Below are 17344 nucleotides of genomic sequence, written 5' to 3'. Positions count from 1 at the left end.
GCTGATGAGGGAGAGGGACTTGATGGGGGAGGGGGAGGGAAATGGGAGGCGGTGGCGGGGAGGAGGCAGAAATCCTTAATTAAATAAATAAATTTTAAAAAAAAGAAAAAGAAGCTATAATAAAAAAATGTGTGATACGCAATATAGGTTGATATGCAGATGCCTACAGTCTTCCACATTTGTGAACTCTGCATCAACACATTCAACCAGCGGTGACAGAAAATATTCAGTGAAGGAGTGAGATAGTTCAGCTACAGAGTGAGACTGCCTCAGTAAGAAAGAGAGTAAGAGGAAGAGAGAGGAAAGAAGGGAGAGAGAGAGACCCTAAAATTCACATAGAGTTTCAAGGGGCCCTTACTAGCCCCCCCAATAAAAAGCCAACATGAAGGCCTCATACTTCCTGTTTTCAAATTTAACTACAAAGCTACAGTAATCAAAACAGTGTGGTACTGGCATTAAATCTGATATATAGACCAGTGTTATAGAAAACCCTGTAGATAAACACAGCTGGGCGATGGTGGTGCACACCTTTGATCCCAGCACATGGGAACCAGAGGCAGGCAGATGTCTGTGAGTTCAAGGCTAGTCTGACCTACAGAGAGAGTTCCAGGATAGCCAAGGCTACATAGTGAAACCTGTCTCAAAAAAACTGAAAAAAGAAACACACACAGGGCTGGAGAGATGGCTCAGCGGTTGAGAGCATTGCCTGCTCTTCCAAAGGTCCTGAGTTCAATTCCCAGCAACCACATGGTGGCTCACAACCATCTGTAATGAGGTCTGGTCCCCTCTTCTGGCCTTCAGGTATACACGCAGAAAGAATATTGTATACATAATAAATAAATATTTTTAAAAAGAAAGAAACACACATATTTAGAATCACGGGTGCTCATGCAATATTTGTAAGCTATATGCAGTATCAAATGACGTCCTAAAAAAGATTTTATGAGTATGGCTATTTTGCCTGAATAGTGTGTATGTTTGTGTGTGTGTGTGTGTGTGTATGTGTGTGTGTATAACATATGTATGCACTGCCTTTGGAGACCAGAGGTATTGAATCCCCGGGAACTAGAGTTGCAGCCAGTTGTGAGCTGCCATCTCTGCAGCCCCGCCAAATGACTTTTTTTTTCTTGTTGAAGGAGTTTATTGTAGGTATGTGTGAGAGCATAGTCAGAAGCAGGGACATCTGGGAGAGTCCAGAGTGGACTGACCATATGGGGAGACAGGAAGGGGAGGGAGAGAAGAGAAGGGAACTAGGTGCAGCAGCCAAGAGGCCAAAGGTCCAAAGCACCAAATAACGTTTAACAAAAGTGTCAAGACAGAGAAAGGAAATCTCTCATGAATAGTTCTGGGAAACTGAGTACTCCCACACCAAGCTGAGAGCAAAACTGCTTTTTGGCAGGTTGTGGAGGAATTGGAACTCTTGTATGCTTCTGATGGCAATAGAAGATGATGTAGCTATCTTGAAACACTGGCAGTTTATCACAAAACAAAGCAAACTTACTGGAAGACTTAGCAGTTCTACTCTTTTTTGGTGTATAGCTGAAGAATTAAAATTAGGGGCTGGAGAGAGAACTCATTGCCTTAGAGCACTCGCTGCTCTCCTAGGGGACCTGGGTTCAGTTCCTAGCACCCACATGGCAGCTCACAACCACCTGTAAATCAATTCCAGGGATCCAGCACCCACTTCTGTCCTCTGAGGGTACCAGGCATGCATATCATGCAGGCATAAAGGTACATAAAGCATTTATAACACACGCATTTTTAAAAACTGAAACCAGGGACTCATCCATCTTTTATAGTGTGTCCTGACAGTTTTATGTCAACCTGATATAAGCTAGAGTTATCTGAAAAGAAGGAACCAATTGAAAAAATGCCTCCATAAGATCAGGCTGTAGGGCATTTTCTTAATTATTGATCTATGGAGGAATGCCCAGTCTATGGTGGGTGATGCCATCCCTGGCTGATGGTCCTGGTTTCTGTAAAATAGGCTGAGCAAGCCATGGAGAGCAAGCCAGTAAGCAACAGCCCTCCATGGCCTCTGCATCAACTCCTGCCTCCAGGTTCCTGTCCTGTTTGAGTTCCTGTCCTGACTTCCTTCGATGATGATCAGTGCTTTGGAAGTATAAGTCAAATAAACCCTTTCCTCCCCAAGTTGCTTTTTGGTCATGCTGTCTCATCGCAGCTATAGAAACCCTGATTAGGACATAGTGACTCCACAGCACCATTACCCACAATACCCAAGGTGTGGGCAATTCATTGTCAAGAGGGATGAAAGGGAAACAAAATGTGGACACTCGAAAGAGGAATCAGTCACTTTAATTTTATTTTTGGATGTTTTTGAGGTAGGGGCTGACTATATAGACCAGGCTGGCATGAAACTCAGAGATCTACCTGTCTCTGCCTCCTGAATGCTGGGATTAAAATTAATTTAAAAAAATAGTTTATTTTCATATGTAAAAGTGTTGCCTGCATGTATGTATGTGAGCCATGTATGTGCCTGGTGCCGAAGAAACTAGGAAAGGTCGTCAGATACCCTGGAACTGGAGTTAGGGATGGTTGTGAGCCATAATGTGGGTGCTAGTAAACAAACCGAGGTCCTATACAAGAACAGTTAGTGTCTTAATATCTGAGCCAGCTCCCTAGTCCCTCAGTCAACACTGAAAAGGAAGGCGACTTAGATACGTACTATGGCATACTAAATGAAATACATTCGCAGATGGACATTGTGTGAGCACCTGATGTGTGGGGTACACAGGCAAATTCAGACTCACAGTGGTGGGCACTCAGGGTTCGGAGATGAAGACTCTGTTTAACCGAGTTTCTAGTGTGAGAGATGGCTCTGGGAACGGTGGTGATGACTGCACTGCCCCGTGAATAGTAATACTGCTGCTGTAGTTACCGTGATACACCTTGTCATGCACGTTTGAAGTGATGCCCTAACATAAAACTAAAAGGCAGTTTGGAAAAAGGCCTATGTAGGAGGGGCTTGGTTGTGTGGTCTTTTGTACAAGCCTGCTGCTCACTCTGTTGTTAAGTCCCGAGTTAGCTCCAGCTGCTTGGGGCCTGAGGGTGATCGGAATTCACAGAAACAACCCCTCCCTTAAGGGAGGAAGTTTAAATTATCAGGTCAATTAGGAAAGATACAACCGAAAAAAAAAAAACCAAATTTCATTCACACTTCAAGGAGGTGTTTCCTGGTTGGGTGCCACTTTTATTATTTTTGGCTCAGGCTACTGAAAGCCCCACAGACCCTTGGAAGGTACAATGTGATCTTTGATTCCCGTTTCAGGGATCAAAGCAAGTGAGTTTGGGTGTAAACGCAGATAACATTTCAGAGATCTTTCAGGAAAGGAGTCACCGGAGCAGGGCAGACAGGGAGCTGGTGTGTTATGCATGTGCTTGCTTACAGAAGTATTACCGCGCAGCAGAGCCTTCCAGTCCCGTCCAAGGACTGGTCGGTGGACCATCTAAACACATGTGTCTGGGTTGTGGGATGGTATCACGAGTACACAAAGGAGCAAGAGGGACAAACCCTCATATGCATACGAGGGGCACAAAAGCTCATCTCCCGGTCTTTCTAAAATGTCTGGGTGCCGACTGGGCTCCCCAACGCTGGGCAGCACACTAGGCTAGGCACTGCCCTGTCCAAGAGGCGTTGGCAGCCAGCCCTCACCGTCCTCTCTAGGTTCAGACACACACCCACGAGACGAGGAACGTCACAGGCCTTGCTTGCTTGTCATACAGCCTGCAGCTGCTATGATTCCAAGTGGAGGGATGTGCTGCCAGCATGCTCCGCCTCTCGCTGCTGGGGTGGAAAAATGCAGACACGAGCCTTCTCAGGCTCTGAGCATGGGCACCAGGCGATGAGAGGTACTGTGTAGACCTGCCACTCAGAAGATGCGCTCCTCAGGTCTGCAGGCTCAGAAGCCACTCAGTACCGGAGTCCTCGCGACCCACGCTGGCGCAGAGCAAGCCTCCAGGTGACAGCAAAGACTGCGAACGCAGCAGCCCCGCCTCTGCTCCTGGGGGCGTGGTACCAAGCGCGCGCTCCCATCACCCCCCGCGCCGCGCTGTCACGCTGGCACGGTCGGACGTCTGCTAGGGAGAGGCCTCGCGGTTCACGGCGCAGGCGCGGAGAGCCTTGCGTGCGCGCGCAGCCCCGCGGAAAGGCGAGCGTGAGGCGTGCGGGATTCCAGAGTGGGCGCGTCCGGGGTGGCTGTGTGCACGCCGGAGGGGGGCGTGGCTGACGAGGCACTCAGCGGAATCCTTGGAGCCGGCTGCGGCAGGCTACGATCTCGGCAACCGGGTTAGTGGTGCTGGGTCAGCGAAGTGGGGCGGAGGGCTGAGGTGTGGGCTCTGTCCCGAGGACTCACGCCCCGCTCCCCTGATCTCTCTCAGGCTCTTCTCGCTCTTCACTTTGCAGTTGGCTGTGGGATCTTGGCCTCGGAAGCACGCCGCTCTGGTCGGTGCAGATCCTCTGACCCTGGCGGTCTCAGGTAGGTGGGTTTCCTTGACCCGGAGCTTGTGAGCTGGATGCCCTGCAAGGCGGTTGCGGGCGGGCAGGTGGGCGGTGCAGGTAGTCTAGCCTCCATTCACATTTTGGCTTTGGACAAGTTGTGTTTCCGGGTTTCCCAGGTCTTGGAGCAAAGAACTCAGCTAGTGTTGTCAGGTGCTGCCCAGCTTGCGGAGAAAGATTCCCACGCGCCGCGGCCCTCAGTCTTCTAGTAGATTGCTGTTCAGTCCAGGAAGAGGAGCGAGATTACCTACTGCCAGGCAGGGTTGATGGAGAGAAGAGAGAGAGTTCCACAGACTGCTAGGCAAGGGCCGTGCGGGGGGGATCTTGAGCTCATCAAGTGAGTGACTGGCGCAGGGTTAGGAAGACCTAACTGAAAGCAGGAATTGATGTCTGTGCAAGGGTGGGGGCGCCTCTCTCCTAGGTTGCCAGAGGCACTCAGGCACCAAGGTGAGTGGGCAGACAACATCTAAGGTTCATAGTTGAGGCAGGAGGTCTGGGTGGCACACTGGCTTCTGGGCATGCGAAATGGTGCTTTTGGGCAGCCTAACACGGGACTGGGACCTGATTTGTGGGCATTACTTCTTGAGAACTCACTGAGAGACTGGATCTGGCTGGTGATTTTGATCAGAATCCCAGGTCAAGGGCTGGACTTTGAGGTGTGAGTCAGGGGTCTGCATGGGATGGTCCAGAATGCTTGGGTGCTAGGGGTAGGTGCTGGCAGTACTGGCAGCCAAGTGTTGCAAGCCCCTTGGGAGGTGCTGGCACCAAGATCAACCTTGCTGTACCTTTCTGGAGAAAGTGACTGGGTCGGGGGTAAACACATGGAAAGCCAGGTGTGAAGATACATGCTGAACTCAGTGGTCCCGGAGAGCTTGTGGGAGAGCTGGGCTGTGTGTGCAGGGATGGAGCAAAGAGTTGAGAGAGGTCCCAGGTGGTGGATTTCCCTCTCCAGAGAGAATGAAGCAGTGAGAGAGCCCCAGAGGAGGGCTCCTTGTCCTCCGTCCTTGTGTGGTCTTGTGACCACAACTTGGAATGAGGGTGAGTCCAACCATCAAAGGGAGCTCTGGCCAGGTGCTGGTGGTAACAGGAAGATACTCCAAATTGGAATTGCAGAGTTTCACCTGTGGGGGTTGTAGTGCCAGGTTCTTGACTGGGATGAGGGTGAGGGAGGTGTGCTCAGAATTGGGTAGATTTGCCTGCAGGTGGTCTCTGGAATCCTGGGAGCAGGACGAAACAGTCCAAGCAAGGCAGCCTGTTTTTGTCAGGTGTGTGTGGTGCTGGGTGTGCAAGGATGTTTTGGCATGCTCCGTTCTTAGCGGTTTATAATGTTCCAGCAGCCAGGAGCCTACTCATTCCACTCTAAAGGGTAGTCCATAGCCTGTGAAATGATTTGTGGTTAAGTTTGTCTCTACGGCCAGGTTCTCCTCTCTGCCATTTACTAACTCATGTGTGGCTGCACACAAATCACTTGGCCACTCTTTCGTAGCTATGATAATAGTATCCAGTCATGAGTAGTAGGTGGTCAGCGTTCAGCACAAGTGGTACTGTGATACACACAAATGACAGTTGCTACTGTCATTGCACTAATATTCCCTGATGGTCTGATGTGGCCCCTTCTAGAGTTGACAGTGTCTATCACTGCACCTTTAAAGTCACAGGCAGCATTTGTTGTTTTGTTCACCCTCGCAGGCCAGCCCCGGGGCCCCTCCTTCTACTCTGAGCAGCTAATCAGGTCCCTGGGGGTTTTCTGCCTGATGCCGCCCTGCCAGCTTAGTGATGATGGTTGGGCCTTGTTCCTGCTCTTCCCTGCCTTGTTTTTGGACAGATTTCCTTGGATGATGGCCTGCATCTGACAGTCCCTCGACTCTTACCGGCTCAGCTCCCCTGCTCCTCAGCGTTTCCCTGGAATGGCAGTCTGCCACACCCTGTCCAGCTGCTTCTTGGCCTGTTGTGTTGTCCCTGCCTCTTCTGTCTGCACCAGGCTCTGAGTGGGCCCTTCTTCCCTCTACTCCTGGCATGCCTCATGACAGGTGCCATTGGCAGAGCCCTAGTAATCCTACCCAGATGGCAGCCAGTTTCACCAGTGCACGCTGTTGGCAGCAGACGGATGGTACCTCATGGCATGACCCTTTGGTGGATTCCTGGATTGAGAGACCCTGCTGTGGGAACTCCATGTGTGTGTACACCACCATGGATTGGAATAGTACAGCTAATGATTCTTCTGGCAGTAAACCTCCAGCTGGACCCTGGCCTGTGACCCCTGGCCACTCAGGATGGACTTCCACTGGGTTCCTAGTACCTTTGATGGCTGTCAATGGCTGCTAGACTGCTTTTTTGGCCCAGCTGGGAGAGTATATGTCTTTCACTTTGAACACTATCAGGACAGTCTCAACTGTATCTGTGAGAGCCATACTTGACTGACAGGCCTGGCCTACCTCAATAGGGACCTTCCCTTGCCTGATGATTATGAATTGTTCTGACAGGATCTCAAAGAAGTTATTCAAGACCTAAACAGTTTTGTTGAGTACCATGCCACTGTCTCCTGTCCTCTGCCTTCCACCAGTGGCCCCATAGCTGCCCACAGTAAGACACTGCATAGTTGGGTTCTTAAAGACCTTAGCACTCAGTATGGGTGTTCCCCTGAGGCCTGCTTTAGCTGCTCCCTTTAACCCCTGCTTGGTTCAGGCCTAACTATACCCAGAGTTCTTGGCCTGAGCAGCAGCTGGACAGGGAGAGCTCCCTGGCCCCCAGGGGCCCCTACCCAGTCTGGTTCTGCATGCATCCATGATTACAGTGCTGTGAGGCCAGCCACCTCCCGTTCAGAGGACACAGACCCAAGCTTGGCTCCCTACTTTCAAAATCCATTAACTCCTGTTCTTAGAAGCTAGAATCAGTCATCCAGGGAGCTGAGAACCTCAGAAAACAGAAGAGTTCTAAAACTAAAGAGAGCAGGAAGTATCTTTGAGTACCCCGCGGTGGCTGGACAATGTCCCAGACGTGCTCCGAACATAGTCTAGATGTGCAGCAGTGCTCCTCCTGATAAAGTGCTGTGCACAGCGAGGGGCCCCACAGCACCCAGACTGCCAGCACAGCGCTGCCTACAGATGACTCTGCCTACCCACCGCTGGAAAGTCGCCCTGCTCCTACCAGAACTTGGGCCTGTCTTGGCCTTCTAGCTGAGGTCCTACCCCCCCACCTGGGAGTGCTGTTCCACCTGGCCACTTCCTACAGGAAATACCCTGTAGTCAGTCCCCATCAGATTGTAGCACTGTTGGAGTTTCTGGGCCCTTCCCTGCCCTCTGTGACCTGTGATGCTAGGCTACAGTAGAAAGAAGGCTGCTTAAGGGAAGCCGCTGCTCCTTTTTTTTTTTTTTTTTTTTTTTTTGGTTTTTCGAGACAGGGTTTTTCTGTGGCTTTGGAGCCTGTCCTGGAACTAGCTCTGTAGACCAGGCTGGTCTCGAACTCACAGAGATCCGCCTGCCTCTGCCTCCCGAGTGCTGGGATTAAAGGTGTGCGCCACCACCGCCCAGCGCGCTGCTCCTTTTTAAATCGATTGGTTGGTTGCTTGGTTTTTTGTTTTTGAGACAATGTTTTACTCTGTAACCTTGGCTGGCTTGGAACTTGATATGTACTTGAACTCACAGAGAACCCCCTGCCTCTTTCTTCTGAGTCTAGGACTAAATTTTTTTTCAAATGGTGTATCTGTGGAGTATAATATAATTGGATGCAGCGATATATAATGATCCACTCTGGTGATTGCCATTTTCTTTTCTTAAGTATTAATCGTTTTTTTGTATAGGATTATATTTGCACTCCCCGTGTGGTTCCTTGTAGTATATAAAATACATTATTGTTAACTCTTAAGTGCACACTGTGCTGTGGAGTTATCTAACCTTGATGTCTCCTCCTGGTTTTTCTGTCCTGTTACCAATATCTGCCTTCTCCTTCTGCTAGATCAACTTTTATAGCTTCCGCATACAGATATGTGGCATTTGTCTCTCTGTACCTGGCTTATTTTACTCAACAGTGCCTTTGGTTGCATATTGCTTAGATTTGTTTCGTTGTTGTTGTTGTTTATGGTTAAATAATATGGTTAAATAATTGTATGCATATACTGCTTTTTTTAAAAAAATCATCTGTCATTGTACACTTAAGTGGATTTCATTTCTAATGTGCAGTGCAAAAGCAACCATATTCATCCTTTTAAGGGATAAGATGACATCTTGGCTCTTGGCTGAGAACCATCTTCCTGTGGGCTTATTTGAAGCCCTGACCAGTTGGAAGGTTTGAATGCAGGAGGATAGGAGCCTCTCGCTAGGCTCAACTCTAATCATTCCCTTTTTTATATGGCAGTGTTCTCACTACACCTGGTTATGCTTAAAAAAGCCCCTCCCTGCTTTGCAAGTGTACACACACACACCAGTATTCTGCCACATTGACGCTTCAACACTTAAAACCGCAGTGATGGAAATGACTTGCATCTCCTGGCAGATTGAGCTTCCATGCCAAGGTTTTGGCATAGATAAGTGTCCCTGAAAGCATTGCTGGTCTCAATAAATATGAGTTGACTTACTGCTGCTAATAGTTCTTGTTTGTGAACAGAAGTTCTATTCCCATTCTGTCAGCAGAGCCCAGCCAAGTGTCACAGGTGTGCAGCGGTGGTGCCCAAATGAGGCTATAAAGGTCTGATCGGAGGAGGTGGAGCTAGATGGGGGAGGGAGTACCAGGTGTTGGGTGGTCTTGGGAGCTAAGTTCTGAGAGAGAGCTCTGGGTAAAGAGAAGAGCAGTAGCAGATGGGAATGTGAGGCCTGGGGTTGGAATGAAGAAAGACCAGTTCTGCACAAGGATGAGGTTTTAGAGAGAGCTGTGCATACACACTCCTTTGAGCAGGATTGACTTGAGGATGGGGACACAGCGTGTACCTTAAGAGTTCTGAGATGAGAGAGGAAACCTTCCTGGATGCTGACACAACCATAGACTGAAGAGCAGCTGGCCGCTGTAGGAGAGCCATGATGAGCAAGCATCTGGTGAGACTCGGAGCAGGTCATTGGATTGCCTGGCAACTTACTAGGAGATGTTTTGGGTCCAGGTGGTTTATTTGTAAATTATTTCTAAGCACAGACATTATATCCACAAAACAGCTGGGAATGCTGCTCACAGAAGTGATTTTGCAGTAGCCCTAGGCTTCTGTTCTAGGTTGTCCGTTGCTGGACCATCTGCCCTCTTTAGTTGTCTGCGGCTGGACCTGCCTGTGGCTCTGATGGTGGAGACTGGAATGGCTCTCTGGGATGATGGTCTAGTTACTTGCTGACCCCTAATGCATCTGCCTTTCTCACCCTCTGGTGGGCCTGAAGTGAACCTTTCTGCTTGAAGTTGCTGTCGTTCCTGCTGATCCTGATCTTCCTGCGTCATCTCTTGAAGGCTTGGGTGATGGTCTGCCCATGTCTGAAGGTCTGCTGCTCGGCAGGCTTGAGAGCAGAGTCTCTGTGACCTGGGAAATTAGTCTGCTCTAATTTAGAGGAAGGGTCCACCCACTGTGGTTGGTCTCTTGCTCCTGAGGAAAGGAGGGCCTTTTAGTTGCAGTACCTAGACTTAGGCTTAGGAGGCCCTAGCAAAAGGCTTTTAGAAGACCTGTCTCTAAGGAAAACCTTAAGCCAGAAAATACTGGCGATAAAGTCCTCTGAAACATTGAAATTCTTTGTAAAGCTGCAACATTTGAAGCACTTGGATTTTGGAATAGAGAAACAATGGTGAGGCAAACCATTTTAGAGCCATATAAATTGAAAAATTAGTACATTATTGGTGGTGTTTCAAATGAATGTCAGTATAACCAGTTTGATAACTAGTTGAAGAGTATTGGAACAGGATACCTGTTATTGATTGAACCAGCACACGTTCAAGGTGGATTAAAGACATTTTTTAAGGTTGTAAAAATGCTCATTAGCGCTGGGCAATGGTGGCTCGCACCTTTAATCCCAGCACTTGGGATGCAGAGGCAGAAGGATCTCTGGGTTTAAGGCTAGCCAGGTCTACAGAGTTCTAGGACAGCCAAGGCTACAGAAAGAAACCCTGCCTCAAAAAAAAAAAAATTGCTCGTAAGCTTCCTGTTGTAACAAGGACGGAGATAATCAGTTTGTGAAGAGGAAAGGTCTGGGGTGACAATTTTGGAGGTTTTAGTCCACTGCTTGTTGGTAGCTTATGGTGGCAACATGTAGCAAAACCATTCACCCCATGCTCAGGATGAGAAAAGCAAAAGGGACAGAGGACCCAGTATCCTCTTCAAGGGCACAGCTGTGACTTGAAACCTTCCACAAGACCCCACTTAGCTCCACTGTGTCCCAGCAGAGCCTAGGTGGGGACCAGGCCTTTAAGAGATGCAAACTAGAGCAGTTCTCAGAAAACAGGGGTAGTTCTGCGAGTTTAAGTTTACATATCCGGAATTGCCAAGGGTATGGCTGATGGGCTCCTTGTGGTTGGTTGGGATATAGAATGCTTAGGTTTCACCATGCCAGTGGTTCCAGGTGTGTATATGTCTGACCACTGCCCATGTGTTAATGTCATGGGTAGTCGTGATATGTAATCGTGTGTGTGGGATCTGAGAGTGGGCCTGAGTTTAGTCACACCTTGTTTCTTCACCTGACCCTGTTAGGTATTAAATAGTTCGTCCTCCCTGGGAGCTCAGGAGGGTTGACTGGGATATCCACTGTGCCCTGGCTGAGGCCTAAGCCCCTGTCATTGTCTGTCATTACATTGTGCACAGCAAAACTAGAAGAGTTAAAGATCCAGCTGCAGGGGTAGAGCAAGTAAAGCTGTCATTCCTACAACTTCTGTCAGCACCAGCTAGAACTTAAATGTCTTACTGACTTAAGTGGCACCTCGTTTGCTGCCCATCCGTGTGTCAGGGAAGGGACTAGATGTACTCTGTTTCCTGCAGTTCGTCAGACACTTACCACCAGGTCCCCCATCTGCACATACCACCACACGGTCAAGTGGTGCTGCGGGGAACCATGGGTCACCGCTGATATGTGTCACCCCACCTACACAGCTGTGGCCGAAGGAAGCCACAGCTGCACCTGAGTTACAAAGGTCCTCATGTGGGGTGGCGTCTTAGTCACGCTTCTGTTGCTGTGAAGAGACAGTAGGCCCAAGGCAGCTCTTTTAAAAGAGAGCATTTCACTGGAGGCTGACTAGAGTTTCAGCAGTTTAGTCCGTTTTCATCATGGTGGGGAGCGCGGTGGCACACATGGCACTGAAGCAGTAGCTAAAGAAGTAACTGAGAGCTGCATCCTGATGCAGGGAGAGAGATAGACAGACAGACAGACTCTGAGCTTGGCATGGGCTCTTGAAGCCTCAAAGCCTACCCCCAGTGACACACTTCCTCCAAGGCCACATCTTTTAATCTTCCTAACCCTTTCAAGTAGTGCCACTCCCTGGTGACTAAGCATTTAAATATATCAGCCTGTGGGGGTCGTTCTTCTTCAAACCACCACAGGTGAGTTACTCAGTATTACGCTGAGTAAGCTGCTGTTCACATTGGAGGCCATTGTGGAGCAAAGGTGGACCTGTAAGCTACAGTGTGCATGTTCAAACCAGAAGTGTGTCTCTCATGGTCCTTGAGTGGAGAAATCCAAGGTTAAGTTGCAGGCAGAATGTTTTTCCTAAGGTCTCCCCTTGGTCTGTGGGTGGCCATCTTCTCTGTGTCCTTGCCCAATCTTCCCTCTGAATGTGTTTCCATGTCCTAATCTACTGGGATACCAAGCATGCTAGATCAGATCTACCCTAAAGATATTTTACCTAAATTACCCCTTTACCCTCTCCAAATATAAGCATGTTCTGTCACACAGTGGGGACAAGGACTTCAGCTGAAGAATTTGGCGTACTTCCGCCTAGAACAGTGCCCAAGATGGATTTTATTTTCATTTTGTAGTTTTCAACAGTGCTGTGGGCAGCCCTCTGTGCTGTAGGCAGGGCTCCTCAGGGCCTTGGTCTTGGGGTGAGTTCTGAGGTGTGGAATTGCTAGTTTCTACCCTGAGTAGGCTGTTCTAGCTGTTCTATACATGGGCTTGTTTCATTTATTATTTAAGAAAATTTTCCCTACATGAGGGTTCAAAGGCATTGTTCTGTTTTCCTAAAGTCTCATGTGTTGCCTTTGACATGAAGCCTGGACTCTCCTTGTTAGTGTGACTGGGATAAGGGAGGTCTTCTGTCAAGGCCTGTGATGGGCAGAGAATCTGACAACCATAATGGCTGTGTAATCTGAGCAAGCAATAAATTTTTCATGTGTGAGGCCACTGAGGTGTGTGTGCATGTGTATGTGTGTGTGCGCACACATGCCAGAGTGCAGCCTGTTATATCCTGACTGGCAGAGGATCCTGTTTCTCCTTTTCCATGGAGCATAGAGTGGGTCTGGCCTCAGCCGCTGACTCTACTCCCTGGCTGCACTCTGGTCTGTCCTCAGCTGATTTTATAAAGAGTCCTGATGTTATGACAGAGAAACGTCCACCTGCATCTTGTTCCTCATGTTGGCTAATTTTTAAATCACATTTGGTTGCAGGGAGAGGAGAGTGTAGTGGGCTCTGGTGTGCTCCTCACCCAGACCTTCAGTACTTGTGTCTCACATCCTGGGATCACTGTGTCTGTGGGCAATGTTCTTGAGCCTCTGCTCTAGGATGGCCCTGAGTTCCCTTAGCGTTCCTTAAACCACCGCATTCTCTGGAGCAGGCACTGAGCCCTGGAGGGCCCTGGAGGTGGGTGAGACCAGCAAGCTAAGAGCCGTGGCGTGTAGGTGGCTCTTAGATGCTTGTATATTCGTCGGATTCTTCTGCTGTACCAATGGTTGACATACCAGGCAGATGGAAAGAGACATCTGACTTCTCCCCTTCCCCCATTCTGTCCCTGGTGTCTGTCTGTACAGTGCAAGGGCCCAGACATTTGGTGCTGATGGACAGTTGTCCGCACCACCATGGCTAAGGACATTTTCTCCAAGGAGACTTGGTTACTGGGCTAAAGCTGGTTCTAGCACAAAGGGTGGTCACATTTTCTTTAGAGCAAAGAGACTTCTTATGTGTAGACACAGAAGGGCTGTGGCCTGGTGCTGGCTGGGTTCCCATCCCTGCCCATAAGTGCCTTAGAGCAGGTTTCTTTTCTGATGCCTTAGGCTCCTTAGACAACTCCTAAGCAGTGAATAGCCTTAGGTGCAGCTTGAGTTGGCCGTTCTTGGAGAAACCCTATCTGCCCTGCAGCTTAGGAGCTCCGTCCCGGTATTATGTTTTAGCTCAGTCAGTGCCTGAGCCTTTAGAGGCAGGCTGACCAGTACTCTGTACCTCACATGCTCCAACCAAGAGGCTAAGCAGCAAGGTGAAAACCACCTCATGTACTTAGCTCCTGAGACCCATGCTACTCTACTGGCCTGGCCTTGCCACTCTGACAGTTGTTAGCTATAAGGACTCAGCTGTGTACCTGACTGGGACTCGATGGTGGCACTGCTGGAAAAAAGATAGCAATGGTGGGCTGGTAGGAGGGCTGTGCTTACTGCCCTGGTCTGTCACATGGGCTGTGTCTCTAGCAGGGCAGGCCTAATAAGAATCTGGGGCTGTAGCTGGTTTCTGTCACCCAAGTCACTGGGGCCTGTTGAGAGGGGGCTATGAGACGTGATGGGATGAGTGATGGAAGGTACTGTTGGCCAGGAGGTGTGGAGGTACATGAATCCTGCCGGGGTAGCACCACCTCAGAGCTAGAACAATACTTTGCCAGGTGCTAGGCCTCGATCGTAGAATGAGCAGCAACCTATTTCTTCTGGAGAGACGTTAAGACTGTGGCCCAGGCTGCAGGGGTCGCCATGCCTGCTCAGGGCTTTCAGGGATATGATGTCACGGGAGATGTCCCAGTGCAGCCCTGGACTAGCTTGCCCTCCAGGGGGAAGAGCCACTGTCAGTGGTCAGCCCTGGAGTAAGCGAGGTGAGACAGTGATTGGAGTGTTGCTCTCCAAGCTTTGGGGAAGGTGCCAGTTCCTACATTGGCACTGGGCTGCAGATAACCACCTTCTTTGCTGCTTTCCTTGTCTTCCTGCCATCCTGCTTGCCTCCCTACTGCCCCAGAATGCTTCCCGGGTTCTGTATCTTTGAAGCAGCTGCCTCCCTGCCTGCCTGGGTACTTCCCAAGGCGGAGACTGACAGAGGATTCAATGAATCGAAGGTCGCCAGTTGGGGCGTTGACAGATGCCCAGCCATGATACCATTTCTGATTTAATAACCGAATGGGAGGCTGGCCCTTTGTAATAATTAGGGCTAATTACTGAGGAGGTGTTGACAGACAGGCTGAGAGGAAACAAACTACCTTTATCCCGTGGCTTAGAGTCAGATTACTGGCCCAGTGCTATCTGCCCCTCAGAAAGTAGACGCTTCAATCACTCAGCGAGGCTTCAAAGGGGAAAGGCCCTGACAATGCTTGGGATTTGGAAAGCAGCAATGAAGTGCGCCTTTGACTCTGAGTCGCCGAACGGAGCCCCATTCCAGGAATGGTTTCTTTGTGCATCTTGAGTTACCTCGGCAAACCTGCTTCCCGCGCACTTGGGGCAGGGAGGGGCTGCATGGGCATGGTCAGGGCTGTGGCTGGGGCACATCCAGCCTCCTGGGGTCTTTCCTGGGCTGAGCTGCAGCATCTGATGTAGGTAGAGACCAGGTCTCAGGATGAGCCCTGCCGGGGAGTATGCTGAGTTCTTGGTAAGACAGCACAACTTTGCCACAGCACACGGCCTCGCCTCGATGGAAATGTTTTTGGTGTTATTTATGGCAAGACCACCCCTCAGAGGCCTTGAGGTTTCTCCCTAGCTTGCTCTGGAGGCAGCTCCCACCCATATCTTAGGCTCAGAGCCAAGGCCACAAAAGTGATATTTCTCAGTGGGCTTTCCGTCTCAGAGGCTGAGAAGGTATTGGAAGCTGGTTTCTGATGGACTGTGTGGAATCCCTGGTGTGCTGGTCACACTGCACTTCACAATACAGAGGGCCGTGCCCAGTTCTGGGTGCCCGAGTTTTAAGCTGAAGCACAGAGCAACATGCCAGTTGTCTGGTTGGACAGCTCAAGGCCACAGCTGCAGCTACAGTACAGCTCCATGGAGGAGAGCATGTAGAACTGCCTATGCAGTCAGGACACTGGCCAAAGCTGCAGCAGGGGCCGGTTCTGAGCTTCTGGGCCTTGATGCCAGTGATTTCTCCCATCAGAGAGGCCTCTGCTGAGACCAGAGTTGCTCAGCGAGTGTCTACTCTGTTCTCAGCAGATCCTGGATGGTTCTGGGTGGGAGGACGGTGCTGGATAAGCAGGAGCGGGAGGACAGTGCTGGGCAAGCAGGAGCGGGAGGACAGTGCTGGGCAAGAGGACGGTGCTGGATAAGCAGGAGCGGGAGGAGCCCCCTTGCACCTTTATGTGCATCTCCCGTGTGTCTGCTTATGGCCTTGGCTGTGTTCCTGCAGACCTGCCCCGGTTGGTGGATTCTGAATTTTGAGTCTTTCCCCTTCTGTGACAAGTGCCATGGGCTGAAGGGAAAAACTTTGGCTTTCTTTCCTGGCATGCTGCTTTGTGTCCAAAGAAAGTGCCTTCTGGGGCTAGGAGATGGCTTGGTGGTTAAGAACCCTTGCTCTTGAAGAAGACCTGGGTTCAGATCTCAGCACCTTCATGGTTATGGTTCTGGGAGTTTTAATGCCCTCTTTTGGCCTCAATGGGCACTGCACACACGTGGTACACATATACACATGAAGGCAAAATACCATACGCATAAAACAGAACTAGTCAGGCATGATGGTGCACATCCTTAATCCAGCACTTAGGAGGCAGGAGGATCTCTCTGAGTTGGAGGCCATGCTGGTCTACATAGTGAGATCCAGGACAGTCAAGGCTATATAGAAAGACCTTGTCTTAAAAGCAGCAGCAATGTTGTTTTTAGCCAGATAATGTCTAAACAAGAACTGAGTTTTCATCGTATAGTAGTGGCAAACTAAATACCACTAACCAAAGTACAAGAAAATGACCCCACATATATTACATAATATATTTTATTTAAAGGCAGTCTCCCAGAGAGTGGCCAGGTGAGCTGGGGCTGAGCATTTTAGTGCACACAGAAGAGGGAGTCCCCCCTCTCTCTCATTGAGATCTTAAGTTGGGCACCACTGGGGACTGAAATCCAGGCTGAATGCAGACTCCCAAACTGAACCTATTGTCCTTTTCTATCCTGGGACCTCTCATTGCATTTCCTCTCTTATCTCCTTAGCCTACTGACTCTGAAAGTCTCCTCTGCTTCTTATTGTGTCGCTAACTGGGCAGCCGTGAGATGCAGCATCCGGAACTTGGAGAATGTGCCTCAGTGGTTTGCCCCTTGTTACCCTTATGGTTACACCAAGGCCATGGCTTTAGGGAGGAAGAGGACAAAGATAAGGTGCCTATGTTTTCACTTAAAATCATTAGTGTGTGTCATCCGTGACTCCTGCTGCCAGTGTTGACCTTGGACGGGGCAGAGGTGCTGTTCCTCAGGCTTTCTGCTGCAGTTACCTTGAGGAAGGGAGTCAACACGTAGCCAGTGTGGGAGCGAGACAGCTACACCAGGGACACAGCTCAGGAGTTCTCTCCAGTTCTCTCCTCTCCTCCTCTCCCTCCCACCCGGGGGCTGACAGTGTACCCCAGACTGGCCTGAAGTTTACAGTCCTCCTCCCTCAGCCACCCAAGTGCTGGGGTTTTGAGTGCATACCTCCATGCTCGGCTTCCATCAGATCGTTACCTCAGCAGCAGCAGCAGCAGCAGCAGCAGCAGCAGCAGCAGCAGCAGCAGCAGCAGCAGCAG

General features: G+C 49.9%; 1 protein-coding gene across 2 annotated transcripts in view; it reads left to right on the top strand.

Annotated features, from left to right (window-relative positions):
* The first annotated feature begins 3896 nt into the window (after positions 1–3896).
* Positions 3897–17344, top strand: part of Gnb1l (G protein subunit beta 1 like) — an 80992-nt gene continuing 67544 nt past the window's right edge. Inside the window, exons 1-2 of one of the 2 annotated variants that reach the window (XM_005369948.2) lie at positions 3897–4306; positions 4424–4496. The gene's annotated coding sequence lies outside the window, so the exon portion shown is untranslated. Of the gene's footprint in view, positions 4307–4398; positions 4497–17344 lie in introns of both variants that reach the window. The other variant, XM_026777470.1, reaches the window with a different exon arrangement.

This window comes from Microtus ochrogaster, unplaced genomic scaffold (assembly GCF_000317375.1).
Source record: "Microtus ochrogaster isolate Prairie Vole_2 unplaced genomic scaffold, MicOch1.0 UNK68, whole genome shotgun sequence".
Taxonomy (NCBI): Eukaryota; Metazoa; Chordata; class Mammalia; order Rodentia; family Cricetidae; genus Microtus; species Microtus ochrogaster.
This window is presented reverse-complemented; position numbering and strand designations above follow the sequence as displayed.